This window comes from Arachis stenosperma, chromosome 1, assembly GCF_014773155.1.
Source record: "Arachis stenosperma cultivar V10309 chromosome 1, arast.V10309.gnm1.PFL2, whole genome shotgun sequence".
Classification (NCBI taxonomy): Eukaryota; Viridiplantae; Streptophyta; class Magnoliopsida; order Fabales; family Fabaceae; genus Arachis; species Arachis stenosperma.
The window spans coordinates 55,913,348-55,927,470 of record NC_080377.1 but is presented as its reverse complement, the minus strand read 5'-3'; the positions used below and the strand labels follow the sequence as shown (position 1 = coordinate 55,927,470).

The following is a 14,123-nucleotide window of genomic DNA, read 5'->3' as shown; positions in this document are numbered from 1 at the left end:
TTCATCATCCTAGATACTAGGAGGGATGAGGATGAATCCATCATCCTTGGAAGACCCTTCCTAGCCACAGCAAAAGCTATGATTGATATTGACAGAGGAGAGTTGATCCTTCATTTGAATGAAGACTGCCTTGTAGTTAAGACTCAAGGTTCTCCTTCTGTGCATATGGAGAGTAAGCATGAAGAGCTTCTCTCAATACAGAGTCAAACAGAGCTCCCACATTCAAACTCTAAGTTTGGTGTTGGGAGGCCATAACCAAACTCTAAGTTTGGTGTTGAGAGATCTTAACCATGCTCTAATTATCTGTGAGGCTCCATGAGAGCTCACTGTCAAGCTATTGACATTAAAAAAGCGCTTATTGGGAGGCAACCCAATTTTATTTTAATTTTATTTATCTATATTATTCTGTGTTTTTTTTAGGTTGATGAACATGTGTAGTCACAAAAACACTTACAAAAATAAAGCAAAGATAAAAAATAGCATTGAAAACAGCACACCCTGGAGGAAGATCTTACTGGCGTTTAAACGCCAGTAAGAGTAGCAAATGGGCATTTAAACGCCCAGTCTGGCACCTTTCTGGGCATTTAAACGCCAAAACAGGGCACCATACTGGTGTTTAAACGCCAGAAACAAGCAACAGTCTGGCGTTAAACGCCAGGACAGGTATAAAAACTGGCGTTTAAATGCCAGAAACAAGCAACAGTCTGGCGTTAAACGCCAGAAACAAGCAACAGTCTAGTGTTAAATGCCAGTATTGTATGCAGAGGGCGTTTATACGCCCCAAATGGAGCAGGGATGAGGATTCCTTGACCCCTCAGGATCTGTGGGCCCCACAGGATCCCCACCAACCTCAACTCACTCTCTCTCCTCTTCACATCTTATCCCAACACTCTTCCCCAAATACCCATCACCAATCACCTCCATATCTCTTCCCCAATTACCCTTCACCAATCACTTCTATATCTCTTCCCCAAAAACCCCACCCACCATCAAAATTCAAAACCATTTCCCTCTCAAACCCACCCAAACCCATTCGGCCACTACACCCCCCTTTTTCCCTATAAATACCCCTCCTCACTCCTTCATTTTCACACATCATAAACACCTTCCCCTCTCCTTGGCTGAACCCTATACCACCCTCCATCTTCCCCCATTTTCTTCTTCTTCTACCTCTTTCTTTCTTCTTTTGCTCGAGGACGAGCAAATATTTTAAGTTTGGTGTGGTAAAAGCATTGCTTTTTGTTTTTCCATAACTATTTATGGCACCTAAGGCCAGAAAAACCTCTAGAAAGAGGAAAGGGAAGGCAAAAGCTTCCACTTCCGAGTCATGGGAGATGGAGAGATTCATCTCAAATGTCCATCAAGACCACTTCTATGAAGTTGTGGCCAAGAAGAAGGTGATCCCTGAGGTCCCTTTCAAGCTCAAAAAGGGCGAATATCTGGAGATCCGACAAGAGATCCAAAGAAGAGGTTGGGAAGTTCTGGCCAACCATATTCAACAAGTTAGAATCTTAATGGTTCAAGAGTTCTATGCAAATGCATGGATCACTAGGAACCATGATCAAAGTATGAACCCAGACCCAAAAAATTGGCTTATAATGGTTCGGGGAAAATACTTAGATTTCAGTCCGGAAAATGTGAGGCTAGCGTTTAACTTGCCAATGATGAAAGAAAACGCACGCCCCTACACTAGAAGGGTCAACTTTGATCAAAGGTTAGACCAAGTCCTTATGGACATATGTGTAGAAGGAGCTCAATGGAAAAGAGACTCAAGAGGCAAGCCGATTCAATTGAGAAGACCGGATCTTAAGCCTGTGGCTAGAGGATGGTTGGAGTTCATCCAACGCTCTATCATTCCTACTAGCAACCGATCTGAGGTAACTGTGGATCGGGCCATCATGATCCATTGTATCATGATTGGAGAGGAAGTGGAAGTTCATGAGATCATACCTCTAGAACTCTACAAGGTGGCTGACAAGCCCTCCCCTTTGACAAGATTAGCCTTTCCTCGTCTCATATATCATCTTTGCCATTCAGCTAGGATTGACATTGAAGGAGACCTCCTCATTGAAAAGGACAAGCCCATCACTAAGAAGAGGATGGAGCAAACAAGAGAGTCCATCCATGGCACTCAATAAGAGCATGAGAAAATTCCTCATCAAGAAATCCCTGAGATGCCTCAAGGAATGCAATTTCCTCCACACAACTATTGGGAACAACTCAGCACTTCTTTGGAAAGCTTGAGTTACAACATGGACAATTTAAGGGTGGAACACCAAGAGCACTCCATCATTCTCCATGAGATTAGAGAAGATCAAAGAGCTATGAGGGAGGAGCAACAAAGGCAAGAAATAGACATAGAGGAGCTCAAGAGCACCATTGGTTCTTCAAGAGGAGGAAGATGCCACCCTCACTAAGGTGGACTCATTCCTTAATTTCTATGTCTATTTATTTTCCTGTTTTTCGATTTTATGCTTAATGTTCTATCTATGTTTGTGTCTTCACTACATGATCATTAGTGTCTAGTGTCTATGTCTTGAAGCTATGAATAATTCCATGAATCCTTCACCTCTCTTAAAATGAAAAATGTTCTAAAAACAAAAGAACAAGAAGTACATGAGTTTCGAAATTTATCCTTGAAATTAGTTTAATTATATTGATGTGGTGGCAATACTTTTTGTTCTCTGAATAAATGCTTGAACAATGCATATTTTTTATATTATTGTTTATGAATGTTAAAATTGTTGGCACTTGAAAGAATAATGAAAAAGGAGAAATATTATTGATAATCTGAAAAATCATAAAAATGATTCTTGAAGCAAGAAAAAGCAGTGAATAATAAGACTTGCGAGAAATAAAATGGCGAAAAAAGTAAAGAAAGAAAAAGAAAAAGCAAGCAAAAAAAGCCAATAGCCCTTAAAACTAAAAGGCAAGGGTAAAAAGGATCCAAGGCTTTGAGCATTAATGGATAGGAGGGCCTAAAGGATTAAAATCCTGGCCTAAGCGGCTGAATCAAGCTGTCCCTAACCAAGTGAAAAAGCTTGAGACTAAGTGGTTAAAGTTGTGATCCAAAGAAAAAAGAGTGTGATTAAGAGCTCTGGACACCTATAATTGGGGACTTTAGCAAAGCTAAGTCACAATCTGAAAAGGTTCACCCAATTATGTGTCTGTGGCATTTATGTATCCGGTGATAATACTGAAAAACAAAGTGCTTAGGGCCACGGCCAAGACTCATAAAGTAGTTGTGTTCAAGAATCAAGCATACTGAACTAAGAGAATTAATAACACTATCTGAATTCTAAGTTCCTATGGATGCCAATCATTCTAAACTTCAAAGGATAAAGTGAGATGCCAAAACTGTTTAGAAGCAAAAAGCTACTAGTCCCGCTCTTCTAATTAGAACTAAGCTTCATTGATATTTTGGAATTCATAGTATATTCTCTTTTTTTTATCCTATTTAATTTTCAGTTGCTTAGGGGCAAGCAACAATTTAAGTTTGGTGTTGTGGTGAGCGGATAATTTATACGCTTTTTGGCATTCTTTTTAGGTAGTTTTTAGTATGTTTTAATTAGTTTTTAGTATATTTTTATTAGTTTTTATGCAAACTTCATATTTCTAGACTTTACTATGAGTTTTTGTGTTTTTCTGTGATTTCAGGTATTTTCTGGCTGAAATTGAGGGATCTGAGCAAAAATCTGATTCAGAGGCTCAAAAGGACTGCAGATGCTGTTGGATTCTGACCTCCCTGTACTCGAAGTAGATTTTCTGGAGCTACAGAACTCCAAATGGCACGCTCTTAATTGCGTTGGAAAGTAGACATCTAGGACTTTTCAGCAATATACAATAGTTCATACTTTGCTCGAGTTTTGACGATGAAAACTGGCATTCAAACGCCCACTCTCTGTCCTATTCTGAAGTTAAACGCCAGAAACAGGTTACAAACCAGAGTTAAATGCCAGAAACAGGTTACAACCTGGCGTTTAACTCCAAAAGAAGTCTCTACACATGAAAGCTTCAATGCCTAGCCCAAGCATACACCAAGTGGGCTCGAAAGTGGATTTCTACATCATTTACTTATTTCTGTAAACCCTAGTAACTAGTTTATTATAAATAGGACTTTTTACTATTGTATTTGTATCTTCGGATCCTTGGAGAGTTCTTTTTCCCTATTTTCGAATTCATATGCCATTTTAGGGGGCTGGCCATTCGGCCATGCCTGGACCTTTATCACTTATGTATTTTCAACGGTGGAGTTTCTACACACCATAGATTAAGGTGTGGAGCTCTGCTGTTCCTCGAGTACTAATCCAATTATTACTATTTTCTATTCAATTCAAGTTTATTCTTGTTCTAAGATATTCACTCGCACTTCAACCTGATGAATGTGATGATCCGTGACTGATAAACCACTATTTTATGGTTTACAATGTGTTTAATTGTGTGGTTTTATCATGGTCTTTACCCACTTATTCATATAATTAGCATGCATTTATATTTTCTTCCTAAAATTATTACATGATTAAAAACATGCTTCTTTGGTCTTAATTTAACTAATCTTAATCCTCTCTTATTACCATTCGATGCCTTGATCTGTGTGTTAAGTATTTCAGGATTTATAGGGCATGAATGAGTGAGAGATTGGGAAGGAAGCTTGCAAAAATGGAAGGAACACAAGAAGTTGAGGAGATGACCAGAGAGAAGTGATGCGTATGCGTCAGCGACGCGACCGCGCGGAAGAAAGGAATCCGCAGTGACGCGGCCGCATGGCTCACGCGACCGCGCGGATTGGAAAAGCACAAGTGACGCGGAAGCGTGGACGACGCAAACGCGTGGCAGGGAAAAACGCGAATGACGCGTCCGCGTGGATGACGCGATCGCGTGACATGCGCGATCTGCAGAATTACAAAAGTCGCTGACAGAGATTCTGGGCCGCATTTCAACCCAGTTTTCGGCCCAGAAACACAGATTAAAATCAGGGAACTTGCAGACACTTCAGAGGAGGCTCTCATAATTTTAGTTTTAGATGTAGTTTTTAGAGAGAGAGGTTCTCTCCTCTCTCTTAGGATTAGGATTAGGATCTTTAGAACTTAGGAATATTTTTATCTCATCTTTTTATCAGGTTCAATATCTTTTTATTTCAACTTCTCTTAATTGTTGATCATTGATGTTGCTTATTTGGCTTATGACTCTACATATTTGGATTAATTTTATTTTATTAATACAATTGAGATATTTCAGACTTATATGTCACTGATGCTTGGTGTCTATCCAAATTATTTTCATTCAAGTAGATTTTAGTCCCTTTTGGCTTTGGTTGATTAATTGGTGACTCTTGAGTTATCAAACTCATTGTTGATTGAAAATTGGAATTCTTCAAGAATTAATTCGAGATCCAATAACTCCAACTTTTCCCAAGGAAAGACTGGGACTTGAGGATTCGAATTAATTCATCTACTTAACTTACCTTCATAGTTAGAGGTTAACAAAGTGGTAGAAAAATCCAATTCTCATCATAATTGATAAGGATAACTAGGATAGGACTTCCAGTTCTTCATCCCTTACCAAGAGATTTTATTATTGTTAATTTATTTTACTTGTCATTTAAATATACCTGTGCCCATTGCCCAAATTCCAAAACCCCAATTTTACCTTTTTCATAGCCAATAATAAGAACATACCTCCCTACAATTCCTTGAGAAGAAGACCCGGGGTTTAAATACTTCGGTTATCAATTTATTTAGGGGTTTGTTACTTGTGACAACCAAAACGTTTGCACGAAGGGATTTCTGTTGGTTTAGAATCTATATCTACAACGCGACTATTTTTATAAAATTCTTTACTAGCAAAAATTTTAACATCAAAATGGCGCCGTTGTCGGGGAATTGCAAACGTGTGCCTTATTATTGGTTATTGTAAATATTTTTCAAAAAAAATATATATTTTTCTTTTACTTGTTTATTTGTTTCTTCTTTTTCCTCTTATTTCTGATAGCTATTATGAATTCTCACCCCTCTCGCTTTGAGTTTGGTTCTAATTTTGTTGCAAGGAATGAAAGCTATAACAGGATTATGCATCAAGGTCAAAGCAATTAAAGATGGACGGAGCCAAGAGGATCTGATCAACCCTTTAGGCAACAACACCCTCCTAGAAATAACAGACAAAGACCATCCTACAATGCATACCAAGTTGATAGATATGGTGGACTGCCTGGTAGCTACCAACAAGCCCCACTGTATGCTCAGAGACCATCCTCACAACATAACTTTGAACCACCACACTCACAAGCCCCTTTCCACCATTCCCCTCCATATGACCCTAACTCGTATCCTTGGTGTGCGAAATTGTGATCACTACTTTTCACAACTCAAATAATCCCTAGTAATGGCCCCAAAACTTGGTGCTCAATACCATGGCATAAACACAACTTTGCACAACTAACCAGCAAGTGCACTGGGTCGTCCAAGTAATAAACCTTACGCGAGTAAGGGTCGATCCCACGGAGATTGTTGGCATGAAGCAAGCTATGGTCACCTTGTAAATCTTAGTCAGGCAGACTCAAATGGGTATAGATGATATATGAATAAAACATAAAGATAAAGATAGAGATACTTATGTATATCATTGGTGAGAGTTTCAGATAAGCGAATGGAGATGCTTGGTCCCTTCCGTCTCTCTACTTTCCTACTGTCTTCATCCAATCCTTCTTACTCCTTTCCATGGCAAGCTTATGCAAGGGTTTCACCGTTGTCAGTGGCTACCTCCCATCCTCTCAGTGGAAATGTTCAACGCACCCTGTCACGGCACGGCTATCCATCTGTCGGTTCTCGATGAGGCCGAAATAGAATCCAGTGATTCTTTTGCGTCTGTCACTAACGCCCCGCCCTCAGGAGTTTGAAGCACGTCACAGTCATTCAATCATTGAATCCTACTCAGAATACCACAGACAAGGTTAGACCTTCCGGATTCTCTTGAATGCCGCCATCAGTTCTTGCCTATACCACGAAGACTCTGATCTCACGGAATGGCTGGCTCGTTTGTCAGGCGAGCACTCATTTGTCAGGCGATCAACCATGCATCGTGTATCAGGAATCCAAGAGATAAACATTGGAGCCTTGTTTGCTTGTAGAACAGAAGTGGTTGTCAGTCACTTTGTTCATAAGTGAGAATGATGATGAGTGTCACATAATCATCACATTCATCAAGTTCTTGAGTACGAATGAATATCTTGGAATAAGAACAAGCGGAATTGAATAGAAGAACAATAGTAATTGCATTAATACTCGAGGTACAGCAGAGCTCCACACCTTAATCTATGGTGTGTAGAAACTCCACCATTGAAAATACATAAGAACAAGGTCTAGGCATGGCCGTGAGGCCAGCCTCCCAGTGATCAAAAGATTCAAAGATCTCAAGATGATCTAAGATCCCAAGATGTCAAATACAATAGCAAAAAGGTCCTATATATAGAGAACTAGTAGCCTAGGGTGTACAGAGATGAGTAAATGACATAAAAATCCACTTCCGGGCCCACTTGGTGTGTGCTTGGGCTGAGCAATGAAGCATTTTCGTGTAGAGACTCTTCTTGGAGTTAAACGCCAGCTTTTATGCCAGTTTGGGCGTTTAACTCCCATTTTGGTGCCAGTTCCGGCGTTTAACGCTGGGAATTCTGAAGGTGACTTTGAACGCCGGTTTGGGCCATCAAATCTTGGGCAAAGTATAGACTATCATATATTGCTGGAAAGCCCAGGATGTCTACTTTCCAACGCCGTTGAGAGCGCGCCAATTGGGCTTCTGTAGCTTCAGAGAATCCACTTCGAGTGCAGGGAGGTCAGAATCCAACAGCATCTGCAGTCCTTTTCAGTCTCTGAATCAGATTTTTGCTCAGGTCCCTCAATTTCAGCCAGAAAATACCTGAAATCACAGAAAAACACACAAACTCATAGTAAAGTCCAGAAAAGTGAATTTTAGCTAAAAACTAATAAAAATATACTAAAAACTAACTAGATCATACTAAAAACATACTAAAAACAATGCCAAAAAGCGTATAAATTATCCGCTCATCACAACACCAAACTTAAATTGTTGCTTGTCCTCAAGCAACTGAAAATCAAATAAGATAAAAAGAAGAGAATATACTATAGACTCCAAATTATCAATGAAACTTAGCTCCAAATTAGATGAGCGGGACTAGTAGCTTTTTGCCTCTGAACAGTTTTGGCATCTCACTTTATCCTTTGAAATTCAGAATGATTGGCTTCTTTAGGAACTCAAAATCCAGATAGTGTCATTGATTCTCCTAGTTAAGTATGATGATTCTTGAACACAGCTACCTATTGAGTCTTGGCCGTGGCCCAAAGCACTCTGTCTTCCAGTATTACCACCGGATACATACATGCCACAGACACATAATTGGGTGAACCTTTTCAGATTGTGACTCAGCTTTGCTAAAGTCCCCAATTAGAGGTGTCCAGGGTTCTTAAGCACACTCTTTTTGCCTTGGATCACAACTTTATTTCTTTCTTTTTCTTTTCTTTTTCTTTCTCCCCCCTTTTTTTCTTTTTCGTTTTTCTCTTTCTCTTTTTTTTTTCTTTTTTTTTTGTATTCACTGCTTTTTCTTGCTTCAAGAATCATTTTTATGATTTTTCAGATCCTCAGTAACATGTCTCCTTTTTCATCATTCTTTCAAGAGCCAACATTCATGAACCACAAATTCAAAAGACATATGCACTGTTCAAGCATACATTCAGAAAACAAAAAGTATTGCCACCACATCAAACTAATTAAGCTAGTTTTAAAGATGAATTCGAAATCCTGTACTTCTTGTTCTTTTGTGATTAAAAATAGTTTTCATTTAAGAAAGGTGATGGATTCATAAGACATTCATAACTTTAAGGCATAGACACTAAGACACTAATGATCATAAGACACAAACATGGACAAACCTAAGCATGAAAATTTCGAAAAACAGGAAAATAAAGAACAAGGAGATTAAAGAACGGGTCCACCTTAGTGATGGCGGCTTGTTCTTCCTCTTGAAGGTCTTATGGAGTGCTTGAGCTCCTCAATGTCTCTTCCTTGTCTTTGTTGCTCCTCTCTCATGATTCTTTGATCTTCTCTATGGAGGAGGATGGAATGTTCTTGGTGCTCCACCCTTAGTTGTCCCATGTTGGAACTCAATTCTCCTAGGGAGGTGTTGATTTGCTCCCAATAGTTTTGTGGAGGAAAGTGCATCCCTTGAGGTATCTTAGGGATTTCATGATGAGTGGGATCTCTTGTTTGCTCCATCCTTTTCTTAGTGATGGGCTTGAGGTCATGCCTTCTCAGTTGAACCGGCTTTCCTCTTGAATCTCTCTTCCATTGAGTGCCCTCTTCACAAATGTCTGTGAGGACTTGGTCCAACCTTTGATCAAAGTTGACCCTTCTTCATGGCCACAACTTCATAGAAGTGGTCTTGATGCACCCTTGAGATGAATCTCTCCATCTCCCATGACTCGGAGGTGAAAGCTTTTGCCTTCCCTTTCCTCTTTCTAGAGGTTTCTCCGGCCTTGGATGCCATAAATGGTTATGGAAAAACAAAAAGCAATGCTTTTACCACACCAAACTTAAAAGGTTTGCTCGTCCTCGAGCAAAAGAAGAAAAAAGAGAGTAGAAGAAGAAGAAATGAGGAAGAAGGGAATGGCTTTGTGTTCGGCCAAAGAGGGGGAGAAGTGGTGTTTAGGTTGTGTGAAAATGAAGGAGTGAAGAAGGGTTTATATAGGAGAGGGGGGCTCATGGTTCGGTCATGTGAGGGTGGGCTTTTATGAAGGATGGATGTGAGTGGTGAAGAGAAAGATGGGATTTTATAGGTGAAGGGTTTTTGGGGTGATTGGTGAATGGGTGAAGAAGAAAGAGGGTGGTGGGGTTGGTGAGGATCCTGTGGGGTCCACAGATCCTGAGGTGTCAAGGAAAAGTCATCCCTGCACCAAATGGCATGCAAAATTACGTTTTTAGCCAATTCTGGCGTTAAACGCCGGGCTGGTGCCCATTTCTGGCGTTTAACGCCAGGTTCTTACCCTTTCCTGGCGTTTAACGCCAGTCTGGTGCCCCTTTCTGGCGTTAAACGCCCAGAATGGTGCCAGATTGGGCGTTAAACGCCCAACTGCTAGCCTTACTGGCGTTTAAACGCCAGTAACATCTTCCTCCAGGGTGTACTGTTTTTCTTTCTATTTTTCATTCTGTTTTTGCTTTTTTCAATTGTTTTTATGACTTCTCATGATCATCAACCTACAAAAAACATAAAATAACAAAGAAAAATAGATAAAATATAACATTGGGTTGCCTCCCAACAAGCGCTTCTTTAATGTCAGTAGCTTGACAGTTGGCTCTCATGGAGCCTCATATTTTCTCAGAGCAATGTTGGAACCTCCCAACACCAAACTTAGAGTTTGAATGTGGGGATTCAACACCAAACTTAGAGTTTGGTTGTGGCCTCCCAACACCAAACTTAGAGTTTGACTGTGGGGGCTCTGTTTGACTCTGAGTTGAGAGAAGCTCTTCATGCTTCCTCTCCATGGTGACAGAGGGATATCCTTGAGCCTTAAACACAAAGGATTCTTCATTCACTTGAATGATCAGTTCACCTCCATCAACATCAATCACAGCCTTTGCTGTGGCTAGGAAGGGTCTGCCAAGGATGATAGATTCATCCATGCACTTCCCAGTCTCTAGGACTATAAAATCAGCAGGGATGTAATGGTCTTCAATCTTCACCAAAACATCCTCTACAAGTCCATGAGCTTGTTTTCTTGAATTGTCTGCCATCTCTAGTGAGATTCTTGCAGCTTGCACCTCAAAGATCCCTAGCTTCTCCATTACAGAGAGAGGCATGAGGTTTACACTTGACCCTAAGTCACACAGAGCCTTCTTGAAGGTCATGGTGCCTATGGTACAAGGTATTGAAAACTTCCCAGGATCTTGTCTCTTTTGAGGTAATTTCTGCCTAGACAAGTCATCCAGTTCATTGGTGAGCAAAGGAGGTTCGTTCTCCCAAGTCTCATTTCCAAATAACTTGTCATTTAGCTTCATGATTGCTCCAAGGTATTTAGCAACTTGCTCTTCAGTGACATACTCATCCTCTTCAGAGGATGAATACTCATCAGAGCTCATGAAAGGCAGAAGTAGGTCCAATGGAATCTCTATGGTCTCATTTTGAGCCTCAGTTTCCCATGGTTCCTCATTGGGGAACTCAGTGGAGGCCAGTGGATGTCCCTTGAGGTCTTCCTCAGTGGCGTTCACTGCCTCTTCCTCCTCTCCAAATTCGGCCATGTTGATGGCCTTGCACTCTCCTTTTGGATTTTCTTCTGTATTGCTTGGAAGAGTACTAGGAGGGAGTTCAGTAACTTTCTTGCTCAGCTGTCCCACTTGTGCCTCCAAATTCCTAATGGAGGACCTTATTTCAGTCATGAAACTTTGAGTGGTGTTGATTAGATCAGAGACCATGGTTGCTAAGTCAGAGTGGTTCTGCTTAGAATTCTCTGTCTGTTGCTGAGAAGATGATGGAAAAGGCTTGCCATTGCTAAACCTGTTTCTTCCACCATTATTGTTGTCGAAACCTTGTTGAGGTCTCTGTTGATCCTTCCATGAGAAATTTGGGTGATTTCTCCATGAAGAATTATAGGTGTTTCCATAGGGTTCTCCTAGGTAATTCACCTCTTCCATTGAAGGGTTCTCAGGATCATAAGCTTCTTCTTCAGATGAAGCTTCCTTAGTACTGTTTGGTGCATTTTGCATTCCAGACAGACTTTGAGAAATCAAATTGACTTGTTGAGTCAATATTTTATTCTGAGCCAATATGGCATTCAGAGTATCAATCTCAAGAACTCCTTTCTTCTGATTAGTCCCATTGTTCACAGGATTCCTTTCAGAAGTGTACATGAATTGGTTATTTGCAACCATTTCAATTAGCTCTTGAGCTTCTGTAGGCGTCTTCTTCAGATGAAGAGATCCTCCAGCAGAGCTATCCAAAGACATCTTGGATAGTTCAGAGAGACCATCATAGAAAATACCTATGATGCTCCATTCAGAAAGCATGTCAGAAGGACATTTTCTGATCAATTGTTTGTATCTTTCCCAAGCTTCATAGAGGGATTCTCCATCCTTTTGTCTGAAGGTTTGGACTTCCACTCTAAGCTTACTCAATTTTTGAGGTGGAAAGAACTTTGCCAAGAAGGCATTGACTAGCTTTTCCCAAGAGTTCAGGCTTTCTTTAGGTTGTGAATCCAACCATGTCCTAGCTCTGTCTCTTACAACAAAAGGGAATAGCATTAGTCTGTAGACCTCAGGGTCAACCCCATTAGTCTTGACAGTGTCACAGATTTGCAAGAATTCAGCTAAGAACTGATGAGGATCTTCCAATGGAAGTCCATGGAACTTGCAATTCTGTTGCATTAGAGAAACTAATTGAGGCTTAAGCTCAAAGTTGTTTGCTCCAATGGCAGGGATAGAGATGCTTCTCCCATAGAAGTCGGGAGTAGGTGCAGTAAAGTCACCCAGCACCTTCCTTGCATTGTTTGTTGTTTTCGGCTGCCATGTCTTCTTCTTCTTTGAAGATTTCTGTTAGGTCCTCTACAGAGAGTTGTGCCTTAGCTTCTCTTAGCTTTCGCTTCAAGGTCCTTTCAGGTTCAGGGTCAGCTTCAACAAGAATGCCTTTGTCTTTGCTCCTGCTCATATGAAAGAGAAAAGAACAAGAAAATGTGGAATCCTCTATGTCACAGTATAGAGATTCCTTGAGGTGTCAAAGAAGAAGAAAAATAGAAGGAAGAAGGAGAAGAATTCGAACTTAGTCAGATAGAGTTCGAATTGTGCATTGAGAAAGAGTGGTACTCCATAAATAGAAGGATGTGAAAAGAGAGGAAGAAATTTTTTCGAAAATTAATTAAAAAGATTTTAAAAACATTTTGAAAAACTTTAATTTGATTTTCGAAAATCAAGAGTGAGAAAGAGATCAAGTAATTTTTGAAAAAGATTTTGAAATTAGAAATCAAAAAGATATGATTAAAAACTGTTTTGAAAAAGATATGATTGAAAAATTATGGTTTTAAAAAGATATGATTGAAAAGATATGATTTGAAAACAATTTTAAAAAGATTTGATTTTAAAATTAATGACTTGGCTAACAAGAAAAGATATGATTCAAACATTAAACCTTTCTCAACAGAAAAGGCAACGTACTTAAAATGTTCAATTAAATCATTAATTGTTAGCAAGTATCTTTGAAAAAGGAAAGAAATTGATTTTGAAAACATTTGATTGAAAAGATTTGATTTGAAAAAGATTTGATTTTGAAAAATTTTGAAAACTTGAAAAAAATTGATTTGAAAACAAAATCCTCCCTCTTGTGCCATCCTGGCGTTAAACGCCCAGAATGGTGCACATTTTGGCGTTTAACGCCCAATGCACTACCTTTTTGGGCGTTAAACGCCCAACCAGGCAGCCTGACTGGCGTTTAAACGCCAGTCTATCCTTCTTCACTGGGCGTTTTGAACGCCCAGCTTTTTTTCTGTGTAATTCTTCTGCTGCATGTACTGAATCTTCAGTTCCCTGTACTATTGACTTGAAAATAGAACCAAGATCATATAAACAATGCATGCAAGACACCAAACTTAAAATGAGACACTAGACTCAACAAGAAACATAAAATATTTTTGGTTTTTATGATTTTGTAAATTTTTTTTTTTTTGGATTTTTCGAAAATTATATGAAAAGGTTTCAGAATTCTTAATTTGAATTCCAGGAATCATTGCAATGCTAGTCTAAGACTCCGGTCCAGGAATTAGACATGGCTTCACAGCCAGCCAAGCTTTCAAAGAAAGCTTCAGTCCAAAACACTAGACATGGCCAATGGCCAGCCAAGTCTCAGCAGATCATTGCTCCAACAGCTAGATTGATAGAAATCAACAAGCTCTTGTGATGATAAGTTGAAACCTCGAACCAATAAGATTAGACATGGCTTCTCAGCCAGCCAGACTTCAACAGATCATCATGAAACTCTAGAATTCATTCTTAAGAACTCTGAAAAAAAATACCTAATCTAAGCAACAAGATGAACCGTCAGTTGTCCATACTCGAAACAATCCCCGGCAACG

The 14,123-nt window shown here is 39.7% G+C and overlaps 1 non-coding gene across 1 annotated transcript; it reads left to right on the top strand.

Annotated features, from left to right (window-relative positions):
- The first annotated feature begins 12,063 nt into the window (after positions 1 to 12,063).
- LOC130947864 (small nucleolar RNA R71) lies at positions 12,064 to 12,171 on the top strand. Its single transcript, XR_009072837.1, has one exon. It is a non-coding gene; the product is annotated as a small nucleolar RNA R71 (small nucleolar RNA).
- Positions 12,172 to 14,123: the final 1,952 nt, after the last annotated feature.